This window comes from Microcaecilia unicolor, chromosome 1 (assembly GCF_901765095.1).
Source record: "Microcaecilia unicolor chromosome 1, aMicUni1.1, whole genome shotgun sequence".
Classification (NCBI taxonomy): Eukaryota; Metazoa; Chordata; class Amphibia; order Gymnophiona; family Siphonopidae; genus Microcaecilia; species Microcaecilia unicolor.
Window position 1 is genome coordinate 518,485,258 of NC_044031.1, and position 14,294 is coordinate 518,499,551.

Below are 14,294 nucleotides of genomic sequence, written 5' to 3' on the forward strand. Positions count from 1 at the left end.
CCCACTTTAGAAATGGCAGACTCTGAACCGTAAAGGTACAAGTTCCAGGAATGGGGCCGCCCTCTGAACCAACCGCCGTCTAGGACCGAGAAGAGGAAAAAAACAACTGAGTTTCGTGATCCAGACACGAGCTGTGCCCCACACACGAAAAAAAAAAAAGCAAAGCAACTGGTACCAGCTCAGAAGGGTCCAAGATCAGAATCAGATGCCGGCCAGCAAAATTCAAAGAAGCTTCGCAAGCGGCCCCCTAGAATACATTGCCAAAGGTGGGAAAATAAATCAGGTAACAGGCAAGAGAAAGAAGGAAAAACAAAGTTGTTTCTTCTTTTTTTTTTTTTTAAACAACCTTCTTCACTAGTAACAGCAATTAATAAAGGTTTACACCTCAGAGGCAGAAAAGGAGGTGGAAAAAAAAACAAAATTTCATCTTCTTCCTTTTTTTTTTCTTTTTTTAAAAACAACCTTCTTCACTAGTGACAGAAATAAATAAGGGCTTACCTCAGAGGCAGAAATTCGGATATACCTACCACCACAGAACAGAAGAACCCCCTCAAGGGAGACAAGTTACTCCATGCCGCAATCAACCATCACCCTGCTAGAAAGACAGCCAGGGGAGGTAGGGGAGGGAACCAGGGTCACTGGATATCACCCTAGCTGGCAGATGAGGAAATCAGGACCACTAAGTATCATCTAAAACTAACCCCAACACGGCTACCAGCACACCCCTGGCTCCACTGTAACCAGAAGTATCTGGGACAGGAGCTACCAGCCAGCAATCCAGAGCAGCTGCACGATCCATCCACCATCCCCTAGGAGACAGAGAAAATACTGAACATTCTAGGCTGCACAATACCCTTAAGGGGTGGTTTACTTGAAACTATTTTTTCCGTCTCCTTCTGCTGGTAGATGGACACAACCCATTAGTCTGGACTGGTCTGGTATAGATGACAAGGAAGAGAAGTTTTAAAAAAAAGAATCATACGATTGCCATATTAAGGGCCCTGTTTACTAAGCTGCGCTGTAGGCGTACTATCGGTTTTAGAGCGCCAATGATAGACACCAGTGATGTGCTGGAGCCGGCTCACACAAGCAGTTTTGTTACATTTTTAAGAATTTTGGGAGCCGGTTGTTAAAAGTAGCTACTTTAACAACTGGCTCCCAAAATTTGGTCTTGGATATCCCCTCCTGGCATCGGCGTCCCCCTCCCCTATGTCTGTGGCTTAGGCTAGGCATCTTTTTCCTCCACTTCCCCTCCCCCCACACACACACCTTTCTGCGCTCAGTTTTTGCCCCCCTGCATCTCCTTGCCTCTTGTACTGCCGGTCGTGGAGCACTTAATTTTTTAAAGCAGTGCTGGTATATGTCGGCAGGGAACAGGCTGTTTCAGTCAATCCTGGGGCTTTTCTGCAGCCCTCCAGGGTGGGGCAGGCTGAAGGAAGGCCCCTGGGATTGGCTGAAGTAGCCTGTTCCCTGCCGACGTATACCAGCACTGCTTTAAAAAAATTAATTGCACCGCGGCAGAGTGCGTGCACGCTTGCGCACCTTTTCTGTGTAAGGGTGACTGTCTCTCCACTTATTGCCGGTAGTGCCAATGGTGGTCTCTGTGCCCCCCTGACCGCAGCTTTTCATGTGGCCTGTTCCTCTTGGCTCTGCTACGGCGCGGAGACAGACGCCAGATGGATGGTGTCTCTGGTGGCGGGTCCCCTCCTGATCTGCTCTTAGAGTCAGAGAGAGAGCAGATCATCAGGAGAGAGGGACCTGCAGCGCCACCAGAGAGGACTTAGCCAGAGGAGCTGCAGAAAGCGTGAGTCTGGGATGGGGGATGGAGGGAGCCGGAGCAGATCGGATTAGAAAAGAGCTGCTGCAACCACATTGTTGTGCTTAATTGTTGGTAGCATTTTTATTTAATCTTATTTATACTTTCAAACATACCAGCCAGCTTCTGCAGCATATGGATGTACTAGAGAAAGTATAACTTTTTAAAGGTAGAGTAGTAATTTGTTGTAAATCGTAATTAGTGTGTCACTTGGAGGAGGAGCTGGTTATTGGGACACACTAGCACATGTTATATACGTGCAGAGATTTTTTTTCTCATGGTAAAAGGTCCACTAAAACAGACATCATATTATGAGAATCAGGTACTCAACATTCAGAGTTTCTATCTATTTGTTTACTTATTTTTGGCATTTTATCCCACATTAAACATGAATTAGATTGGAACCTGGGAGCATTTAAAATCTTCCTTTTTTTTTTTCTGGAGAGAGTAATGCATTGACCCCTCCCAGGCTCTCTCCCTGGGTATAGCCAGCCTTGCAATTTGGGGAGGGGGGGGGGGACGCAGAGGTGGACTAGGGCCTCTGCGCCCCCCCCCCAAAAAAAAAAAAAATTGCAGGGCTGGCTATACCCGGGGAGAGAGCCTGTTAAAAATTTACCAGCACACCACTGGACACACCCATAGGAATTTATGGGCATCTCTAGCGTTAGCACGTGTTAAATTTTAGCATGCTCTAAAAACACTAGCATGCCATAGTAAACAGGGCCCTAAGCCACTTGAAATGTATGAAAATAAAAGGTCAAGCAAAACATGTTATTAGGTGATGTCTATAGTACACTACTAATACACGTCTACTAGGCCCCTCCTAAGGTCAAAATAAAATAAAATAAGATGAGCAGGTCAGAGAAAGCAGGAACAAATAGATACATATTCTGAACATCTAAAATGACACAAAAAAACATCTAGATAATTCAGCAACTCCATAACATCAATAAATAAAGGCATCATGAAAATGTTTTAACCATTTAGGGGTCCTTTTACTAAGGTGTGCTGAAAAATGGCCTGCGCTGGTGTAGACACATGCAGGGGCGTAGCCAGACCTCGCTGGGAGGGGGGGCCAGAGCCCGAGGTGGGAGGGGGGACTGTTTAGCCCCCCCCCCAGCCGCCACCACATTGAACCCCCCCTCCCGCCACCAGCCGTCCGCCCCGCCACCACATCAGAATGATACCTTTGCTGCAATCGAAAAGAGTCTTCAGTTCAGCGCCGTAGTGCCTTCGTTCAAGGAAGTTCCTGCAGTGATCAGCTGTTTCTGACGCTTACTTCCGCACGTAATCATCAGAAACAGTTGATCACTGCAGGAACTTCCTTGAACGAAGGCGCTACGGCGCTGAACTGAAGACTCTTCGCTTGCAGCAAATATGTCATTGTGATGCAGCGGCGGGGCAGGGGGCGACAACAGCGGCGGCGGGGGAGGGTTGGTGGCGGGAGGGGGGGTTCAACGGGATCGTCACCAGGGGGCCAGGGCCAAATCTACGGGGGCCCAGGCCCCACGTAGCTACGCCACTGGACACATGTATTGGACGCCCGCAGTCCATTTTTCAGCACACCTTCAAGAAAGGCCTTTTTTTAAACCAAAAATGGACATGCGGCAAAATAAAAATTGGTGTGCGTCCATTTTGGGCCTGAGACTTTACTGCCACCCACTGACTTAGCGGTAAAGTCTCATGCATTAACTGAGCGGTAATCATCAGCATGCGTACACTGCTGACTACTGCCCAGTTAGCGCTGCGCATTGGAAATGTTCCGGCACACGTAATAGATGCGCGTAAAAATTACCACCTGGGCCACATGGTAGCCGAGCAGTAGTTCCAAACTGGCGCACACTGGGCGTGTGTAGGCACCTACGAAACTTAGTAAAAGGGCCCCGTATTTTAGGGTCTCTTTTTCAATTCCATGCTACCAATTCTCGGTGTGGCAAATGAAAAGAAACCCATTCATTTGCTTTGGGCTTCCTCTCATTTGCCATGCAGTAATGCTAGCGCAGCTTTGTAAAAGAAGCCCTAAATTCAAAGTGGATTTCAGTTAAAAACATACATAAAATCAATACAAAATCTGCCTTGTTCAGTGTCGAGATGTTTTCCTAAAGAAGGCAGTATCTTACAAAAGTGTTTCTAGCTAGGAAAAATGCCACCTGTCAAAGTTTAAATGCATAGTGAAAAACTGCCGAAGAAACCTTTAGCCTCCAGATACAAGGAGGGTTCCAAGTCTGTGGCCAAGTCTACTGCAGCTGCAATTAGTGAGATTAAGGGTTTTAGTTATGCATAACAAAGATTAGAGAGCTTAAAATGAGCTGCTGAGAAAGTTATGATTATTGTAAAAAAAAAAAAAAAAAAAAAAAGAGTGGGCTAAAAAAAAATTTTTTCTTACTCAGTCAGGTATTTCTTTCCTCTGGCAAGGAATTCTAGATGACTATGTGAAAAAGCTTTTTCTCATAGAACAGAGCTATCTTTATCAGACAGCCAGGTTTCAACAATAAATGCCAACCCAATCTCAGAATCCCCTATTAGGTCACTTAATAAGAGTGTCTTTGTTAAAGATGGACCTGGCATTAAAACACATACATGGAGTAGGTATCTCAGAATGAGTCAGAGCCGTAGAAGTTAACTGGTATAAAATTTCAAATAAGAGATTCTGGAATTAGTTTGAACAGTCTTAGAAGCCCTTTTAGTAAGCCAAAGCAGAGCTACCATGTGGGGAGCACGTGCCAAATCGTCCCTACATCACCTACAGCCGGGGTGATGCAGAAGCCCAGCGGTAGTTCTGAAGTTGGCGAACAGTTTTCCAAGGTAGAAAATCATTTTCTATTTTCTACTGTGGGGGGGGGGGGGGGGGGGGGGGGGGGGAGGCGCATTCCCGGTAGCAATCAGCAACATGGCCACATTGCTGTGCACTGCCTGATTACTGCTCAAGTAGCATGTGAGCACTTACCACCCTCTAAATAGGTAGTAAGGGCTCAGGCAGTAGTCATGCGCTAATATTAGCGCACAGCCATTTACTGCCCCGTTTAAAAAAAGGCTTTTTCCCACCAAGATAAAAAGTGGCCGAGCGTGCACCAAAACTAACACAGGCCTCTTTTTACTGTAGCTTAGTAAAAGAGCCCCTTAGTTCTTTTCCAAAAAAAGTCTGTGAACCATAATGGTGAATGCTTGTGACTTGGAGTGGCCACTGTCAAGACACAGGAAAGCTGGCCCTGATAGACCTCTGGCATCTTATGCTACAAAAAGACAAAAAGCAAAGGAGAAAAATGAGCCAAAGGAAAGTGAATGTGAAGCTCTGTATGGATTGCACAGTAGTTAGTACAGTTTGCATTGTCATTAGCAGGAGAAATTCTTGAGAGTTCTTGTATATTTGTATATTATGACAGTGCTGTATTCTAGCATTCCTGGGTCCACTATACTTTTATTTGAAAGAGAAACGGGAACTCCATTCAGTTGAGAGATGCAGGGCCAGTCTTTCCACTAGGCAAACTAAGAGATCATTTAGAGTACCATAGTTTCTGAGGTGGCACCAAAGGCTTCAACTAAGTCCAAGTACATAGGACTCCACACTATTAACCAGCATCATTCGCCTCAAAGAGCCCCCAAAAAAAAAAAAAAACCTCCACCTTCTACCTGCTCAAGCCTTTCCCTTCCCAAGCAGTGTACAGGGAAAGGAAAAATTAATTCTTACCTGATAATTTTCTTTCCATTAGTCCCAACAGATCAATCCAGAGACTTGTGGGTTGTGTCCCTCTATCAGCAGGTGGAGATAGAGAGAACCTCCAAGGTTTGCTATATGTGGACCTGTGCAGCCAAGTAAACCTCAGTATGAACGATACCAAAGCAGTGGAATGGAAACAATAGAAAACTCTCCTGACATTGTCAAACCAAATGCCCAACATACTTCCACCACTTCCAAATGTATTTGTTTTTATTATTTAATCAAAGGAACATTCAGAACAACAAAACCCGAAAAAATTAACCAACCGAAACAAGACCGCAGACAGTAAATCCAGGGGGTGCCTCTGGATTGATCTGTTGGGACTAATGGAAAGAAAATTATCAGGTAAGAATTAATTTTTCCTTCCATAGCGTCCCACAGATCAATCCAGAGACTTGTGGGATGTACATAAGCAGTCCTCAAGTAGGGTGGGACACCCACAACCCGGCAGAAATCACCGACGAGCCAATCACCACATCCTGCCGAGCTGCCACATCCACCCAATAATGACGAGTGAACATATGGACTGAAGCCCATGTAGCGGCTCTGCAGATATCTTCCAGAGAAACCAAACGGGACTCTGCATAGGAGGAAGCCTGAGCTCGCGTAGAATGAGCAAGAATTTGTGCAGGGGCTTGCTTACCCAATGCCACTTAGGCCAAAGTGATGGCCTCCCGCACCTAACGGGCTATGGTGGCCTTGGAAGCCATATGACCCTTCTTACTGCCTACAAAAAGGACGAGAGCTGGTCAGAAAGACGACATTCATTCACCACCTCCAAATACCCCAGAAGAGCCCGTTTCACGTCGAGGCAGCGAAGAGCCCAGAATTGCTCGGGGTAATCTTCCAGGCGAAAAGTTGGCAAATGCAGAGACTGCCCCAAATGGACACGAGAAACCACCTTAGGCAAAAATGAAGGAACTGCCCTAATCGATACCCCCTCCTCGCTTCCGTAAAATGCAGGAAAGAGCGTTTCTCTACAAGAAAGAGCCTGCAACTCTGAAATTCTCCGAGCCGAAGTAATGGCTACTAGAAAAATCGCCTTTAAGGTAAGATCTTTAAACGTAATGCCCGATAAGGGTTCGAAAGGAGGAAGCTGAAGCGCTTTGAGAACTAGATTAAGGTTCCAGAATGGCAGAAATGGCATGTGCAGAGGACACAACCAATTTACACCCCTCAAAAACGAACCACATCCGGGTGGGAGGCGATAGACGCCCCCTGAAGCCGGCCTCTAAAGCATGCCAGAGCTGCCACCTGCACCTTAAGAGAACTCCACGAGAGTGATCTCTGTACACCCTGCTGAAGAAACGCGAGGATAACTGATACCGAAGCCGAAGATAATCCCGAACTTGCACACCACAAATCGAAGGTACGCCACACCCTGAAGCATCGTAGCAATAACCGCGTCAGGATACCCTTTCCTTCTCAACTTCACCCTTTCAAGGGCCAGGCCGTAAAACCAAAGGGGGAGGGATCCTCCATCATGACTGGACTCTGCAGCAAGAGACCATCCTGCACCTGGAGAGGAGGATCGAACAGGAGCCTGACCATATCCGCGTACCAGGGACATCTGGGCCAATCCGGGGCCACCAGGATCACTTGACCGGGATGACTGGCAATGCAAGTCAGTAACCTGCAAACGGGCCCCCATGGTCAGTAATAGGCCATGGGGGAAAGGCATAGAGCAGGCCCCTGGGCTCGACGCCTTCCAAGCCTAGCTCTCTTCCCCTGCTGAAGAAACGGGGAACCTTCGCATTGAATGCAGTGGCCATTAGGTCCATCACCGCATCCCCCCAACAGGCAGCTATCTGATCGAAGGCCAGAGGTGGCGAATGAGAAAGTCCGCTTGCACATTTTGTGACCCCGCTATATGAACCGCCATCAAGAGAGAGATGACTCTCTGCCCAATGGCAGATCAGGCCCGCCTCCTGGTGCCCCCTGACGGTTCACGTAGGCGACCGCCGTCGCATTGTCTGAGACAACTCGAACTGGGCAACCGCGGAGAAGAGACAAACTCCCGAAGGGCCAGACGAATCACCCACAACTCCAAACAGTTGATGGACCAAGACACCTCCATCGAGGTCCAAATGTCCTGGGCCGTCTGTTGGAAGCAATGAGTCCCCCAACCAGACAGCGACGCATCTGTGGTCATGAACTTCCATTCCAGGGTTTGCAGAGGAATGCCCGACACCAGATTCTTTTGAATGAACCACCAGTGCATGATTGTGTGCAGACGGGTCGAACATGGCACCCGAACCTCGTAATCCTCCGAGCGAGGAGACCAACAGCTCAAAAGGTTCCCACTTTACGAAGTCCAAGGTAGAAGCCATGGAACCCAGAACTTGTACATAGTCCCAAGCCCACGGGTTCGGAGTTTGGAACAGAGCTCGCAACTGACCTTGCAACCGCTGTGCTCAAGCTGAAGGAAGAGAAACTATCCCTGTTCGGGTATCGAAGCACACTCCCAAGTATTCCAGTGTCTGGGAGGGCGTAAGGCTGCACTTTGGGAAGTTGATCACCCAACCAAGTGACTGAAGCAACCTGACCAGTCTGTCGGTTGCCCGTCGACTCTTCTCGAAAGAAGACGCCCACACAAGCCAGTTGTTTAGATAAGGATGGACTTGAATCCCTTCCTTTCTGAGATAGGCAGTCACTACGACAAGGACCTTGGAAAAAGTCCAAGGTGCTGTGGCTAGGCCGAAGGGCATCGCTTTGAATTGAAAATGATGACCGAGCACTGCAAAGCGAAGAAAACGCCTATGTGGAGGCCAAAGTGGAATGTGTAAATAGGCCTCTGAGATCGAGAGACGTCAAAAACTCCCCTGGCTGTACTGTTGCGATCACTGAGTGGAGGGTTTCCATGCAGAAATGCCAAACTCGTAAGAGCCTGTTGACGCACTTGAGAAATAGGATGGGTCGCCAAGAACCGCCCTTTTTTGGCACCACAAAATAAATGGAGTATCGACTGCAACCTCTTTCTGCTGGGTGTACAGGCTGGACGGCTCTCAGTCCCTGTAAGTTGGGAAGGGAGATTTGCAAGGAGATTCCAGAAACGAGTCTACTATCGGACGAGCCAATTCCAACTTGTAGCCGTCTCTGATAACCTCCAAGACCCATCCGTTGGATGTTACCCTGGTCCACTCCACCAGGAATAGGGCCAGCCTGTCCCCCAATAACTGGCTGGAGATAGACCAGGGACCCATCATTGGGCGGACCGGGCTGGTTTCTGTTACCAAAAAGGAAGGTCCACTTGTCACCTCGAAAGGGCTGAGGTCTCTGAAAAGACCTTGCTCTATGAAAAGAGGCCCCGCGACCTGGACGGTAACGACGTGTATCCCTAAACTTAGGTCTAGGTCCCGCTGGTCGCACAAATTTGGACCTGTCCTCCGGGAGGCGCTGGCCCTTAGAATCACTGAAGTCCTTCACAATCTGTTCTAGGTCTGTACCAAACAAAAGCTTTCCCATAAAAGGAAGCCTTCTCAGCCGTGACTTAAAGGCCACGTCTTTAGCCCAATGTCGCAACCACAGCCAGCAACATGCAGTGACCGCTAGGGAAACCTCCTTTGCCAAAGCCCTCAAAAGATCATAAAGAAGGTCCACAAGGAAGGCTAAACTGGACTCTAAGGCCGGCAAAACAGCCACGAGGTCCTCCGGAGAGGAGGCTTTCTATACCCACAATAAGCATGCCTGCGCTGCATTGGAGCCACAAACTGAAGCTTGCAGGGAAAGGGCTGCTACTTCAAAAGACAGCTTCAAGCAAGTCTCCAACTTACGATCCTGAGGGTCCTTGGCGCCGTGCCACCCTCCACAGGGTTTTCTTAGTGAACACTATGATTAATGAATCCACCGTAGGAACCTTCAGCAAGTCTAAGTCAGCAGCAGGCAACACGTAAAAACGCGACATAGCTCTAGCAACCTTAAGCCCACTGTCCGGCGTATCCCACTGCACCGAAATAAGGATTTTCATGGCCTCGTGCACATGAAAGGAACAAGGTGGGCATTTGGTGCCAGACATAATAGAGGGCACCGGACCTGTTCCCCCCGACGATTCAGGGGGTAAAATGGCCAAAACCTCAAAAGCCCTAATAATCAGGGAGGGAAGCTCTTCCCTGCGAAAAAGGTGGGCAGGCGTCTGGTCATCCCCCTCCTCAGAAGGCAGGGTGGCCTCATCTGCCAAATCCAATGATTCTGAGGGAGAGCCTGGAGACAAAACCGGGCCATCTGTGTCAGATAGCTCCTCGGGATCCAAAATCTCTACCAGGGGATGTTTTGGCAGGAAAGACAGAGGCTGCAGCAACCAAAATTTGCTGAGGAAAAGACGGGGCTGCCTGAAGAGAAGCTCCTGACTTCTTCAGAAGAAAGGAATTATGCATTAATAAAACAAAATCCAGGGAAAAAGGAACTGAAAGGGACTCCCCTGCTCCCTCTAAATTGCTTTCCTCCATCAGAGCCTGTGCCACAGAAGCACGCTGTGCCTCTTGTCAACCGCCAAGTGCGGAGCTGGTCACGCCTGAGAGGTAAAAATGGCGCCCGCCAACGTGCGCTGCACTAACTGCCCCGAGAAAACCACCGAAACTATCCCTTGCGCTTCCAACTCACCGGATGCCTGAGGTGAATCCCCATCACGCTGAACACTACTACTACTACTTAACATTTCTAGAGCACTACTAGGGTTACGCAGCGCTGTACAAATTAAACGAAGAAGGACGGTCCCTGCTCAAAGGAGCCTACAATCTAAAGAACGAAATGTCAAGTTGGGGCAGTCTAGAGGTGTAGTGGTTAGGTGACGAAGGCGACAATGAAGAGGTGGGCTTTAAGCAGTGATTTGAAGATGGGCAGGGAGGGGGCCTGGCGTATGGGCTCAGGGAGTTTGTTCCACACGTGGGGTGAGGCGAGGCAGAAAGGGCGGTGCCTGGAGTTGGCGGTGGTGGAGAAGGGTACTGAAAGGAGGGATTTGTCTTGAGAGCGGAGGTTACGGGTAGGAACGTAAGGGGAGATGAGGGTTGAGAGGTAAGGAGGGGCTGCAGATCGAGTGCATTTGTAGGTTAGTAGCAGAAGCTTGAATTGAATGTGGTACCTGATCGGAAGCCAATGAAGTGATTTGAGGAGAGGGGTGATATGAGTGTATCAGTTCAGGTGGAAGATAAGACGTGCAGCAGAGTTCTGAACGGACTGAAGGGGGGATAGGTGGCTAAGTGGGAGACCAGTGAGGAGTAGGTTGCAGTAGTCAAGGCGAGAGGTAACAAGAGAGTGGATGAGAGTTCGGGTGGTGTGCTCAGAGAGGAAAGGGTAGATTTTGCTAATGTTATAGAGGAAGAAGCGACAGGTCTTGGCTATCTGCTGGATATGCGCGGAGAGGGAGGAGTCGAAGATGACACCTAGGTTGCAGGCAGATGAGACGGGGACGATGAGGGTGTTATCAACCAAGATAGAGAGTGGAGGTAGAGGAGAAGTGGGTTTGGGTGGGAAGACAAGAAGTTCGGTCTTGGCCATGTTCAGTTTCAGGTGGCGGTTGGACATCCAGGCAGCAATGTCGGATAAGCAGGCCGATACTTTGGCCTGGGTTTCCGCAGTGATGTCAAGTGATTCTGAGGGACAGCCTGGAGACAAAACCGGGCCATCTGTCAAATAGCTCCTCGAGATCTAAAATCTCCACCAGGGGATGTTTTGGCAGGAAAGACTGAGAGGCTGCAGCAACCAAAATTTGCTGAGGAAAAGACGGGGCTGCCTGAAGAGAAGCTCCTGACTTCTTCAGAAGAAAGGAATTATGCATTAATAAAACAAAATCCAGGAAAAAAGGAACTGAAAGGGACTCCGCTGCTTCCGCCCAGGAAGTCATGACAGCTGTGGTAGAAGGTGCCCAGAATCCAGCCGGAAGTGGTTTACCAGGTAGTTAATATGCAGACGTGATAACCTCCTTGACCCAGCGAGCTAGTATGGTTTTGGATGACGCATTACCTTTCTGAGGTCCCGAACAAAGCACAAACAATAATCTGACCAACGTATCTCGGTCACTTCCAAACAGTGTAAGAGCACATGGCGAACATCAAGGAAGCCAGAAGAAAAAGGTTGAGATGAAACGTAGAAACCACCTTAGGAAAAAAAAATTGGACTGTGCGCCCTGTCACCCCTTCAGGAGAAATCCAGAGAATCTCGACAGGATGAAGTCTGGAGTTCCAAAACCCTCCTTGGACAGATACCTGGAAATCTAATTAAAACTAGTCTGCCCTGGACGATAACCCCTGCTATCTTTAAAATGAGGGTGAGCCTGACCCGACCGGAAAGAACATTTAGACATGTCCTCAGGAAGACGCTGAGCTTTTGAGTCACTCAGATTTCACCAAAAACCTTACCAAACAGCTTGCCATTAAAAGGGAGCTTAACCAGCCACTGTCTGAAGCTGCATCTGCTTCCCAGTGGCGCAACCACAGCAAACGACAGGCTGTGATCATGAAGACATATGCTTGGTCGACACCCAAATCAAGACATACAAGGAATCTACCAAAAATGCCAGCCCTGTCTCCACATCTGGCAATTCAGGAGGAGGTTGACTATTGGACTTCTGGAAAGAATATGAAATCTGTTGCACCCAGCTAAGGCACGCCCCAGAAGCATACAAGCTGCTGCAGATATCTGCCTGCAGAGAGAAAGAGAACTTCTGAATCGTCAGAGGAAGGCTGAGCTGAATCCACCAGTTGAGGCTGAGTTTGGCTTGGAGGGTCAAAGAGAGATGGAGATCAACAGCTGAGAAGGAACCCCTGAAGTGGTCTAATGTGGAAACTGGCCCATGGAAGAATGTCAAAGATAGAGGCCATTGCACCCAGAACTTGAACATATTCCCAAACCCTAGGATCTGCTAGGGAAAGTAGAACCTGACTTGGGTGTAAATCTTTTGCTGATGAGCATCACGAATAAATGTCTTCCCTAAGTCTATGTCAAATATCACTCCCAGATACACCAAGATTTGTGTTGGAAACTGTCTTCTGGTGAAATTGAATACCAATCCTGAGGGCTGAAGAAGAGCAGTTATCTTGGATGAAACTTGCAGACTCTCTTGAAAGGAAGAGTCGCAAATCAGCCAATCACGAGGTATGGATGAACCTGCAATCCATCCTTGTGAAGGAAGGCAGCCACTACTACCGTGACCTTCAAAAAATGTCCTTGGTGATGTGGAAAGGCTGAATGACATGGTCATAAATGATAATGTTCTCTAAGGATTGCAAATCACAAATCTTCTGTGGGAAGGCGAAATAGGAATATGAAAGCACGCTTCCTTAGGATCCGGGGAGGTTAGAAACTCTCCCTGCTGTACTGAAAGTATTACAGACTGCAATGTTCCCATTGTGAAATGTTGAACCTTTACACTCTTACCTTTTTGAAGTCCAAACTCAGGTAGAAGGAAGCTCCCTTCTTTGGAACTACAAAGTAAATGGAATAACTACCCATTCCCCAATTGAACTGGGGACAGTCTCGACTGTGCCTAAATGAAGAAGCATTTGCAAGGCAGCTTGAACTGCTTGATATTTGGGCTGGAGCTTGCATGGAGATTCCAAGAAATAAAATCTGCAGTGGACTGGGAGAACTCCAGTTTGTAACCTTGCTTTAGTATTTCCAAGACACATTGGTCTGAGGTAATTTTGGTCCACTCCTCATGGAACCTGGACAGGATTTCTGCTATTATGAAACCCAAGGAGTGAACTGAGACCCCATCATTGGGCGATGCAGAAGGCATTAGTAGACCTGGAGTTTGAAGCAAAGTTCTTTCTGGCAGAATGAGAGACGGCTTGTCTTTGTTGAGGTGGGAACTCTGAAAGTTAGATTTGCCTGACCTATAGCACTTGGCCTCACGAAACCTACGATGAGACTGAGAGGATTTAAAAGAATCTTTAAATTTGTCCTCTAGCAATCTCCGAGACTTGAAGTCCCCTAGGTCTTTACTCAACTTCTCTAGATCTTCTCCAAACAAAAATTTACCTTTAAAAAGGTAGCTTGCTAAATGGGACTTAGAAGCCAAATCTACTACTACTACTATTTAGCATTTCTATAGCGCTACAAGGCGTATGCAGCGCTGCACAAACATAGAAGAAAGACAGTCCCTGCTCGAAGAGCTTACAATCTAATAGACAAAAAATAAATAAATAAATAAAGTAAGCAAATCAAATCAATTAATGTGAACGGGAAGGAAGAGAGGAGGGTAGGTGGAGGCGAGTGGTTACGAGTCAAAAGCAATGTTAAAGAGGTGGGCTTTCAGTCTAGATTTAAAGGTGGCCAAGGATGGGGCAAGACGTAGGGGCTCAGGAAGTTTATTCCAGGCGTAGGGTGCAGCGAGACAGAAGGCGCAAAGTCTGGAGTTGGCAGTAGTGGAGAAGGGAACAGATAAGAAGGATTTATCCATGGAGTGGAGTGCACGGGAAGGGGTGTAGGGAAGGACGAGTGTGGAGAGATACTGGGGAGCAGCAGAGTGAGTACATTTATAGGTTAGTAGAAGAAGTTTGAACAGGATGCGAAAACGGATAGGGAGCCAGTGAAGGGTCTTGAGGAGAGGGGTAGTATGAGTAAAGCGACCCTGGCGGAAGATGAGACGGGCAGAGCTCGTCCAATGCCTAAGCCAGAGCTATCTTCTTGCTGAGAGGGTCAAGAATGGCTTGTGTGGCTGTGCATTAGAATTGGCTGCTCATTGGAGCTAACTAGTGTAGCTGACAGCCAGAGCTAGACAGTGAAGCAGAATATGGCTGTTTGTACCATTGTGCACTATTAATG

The 14,294-nt window shown here is 47.9% G+C and overlaps 1 protein-coding gene across 2 annotated transcripts in view; it reads right to left on the reverse strand.

The window, feature by feature from the left end:
• The window catches only part of JPH1 (junctophilin 1), a 284,417-nt gene that overhangs the window by 228,520 nt on the left and 41,603 nt on the right, over window positions 1–14,294 (reverse strand). The gene's annotated exons all lie outside the window — the stretch shown is intronic.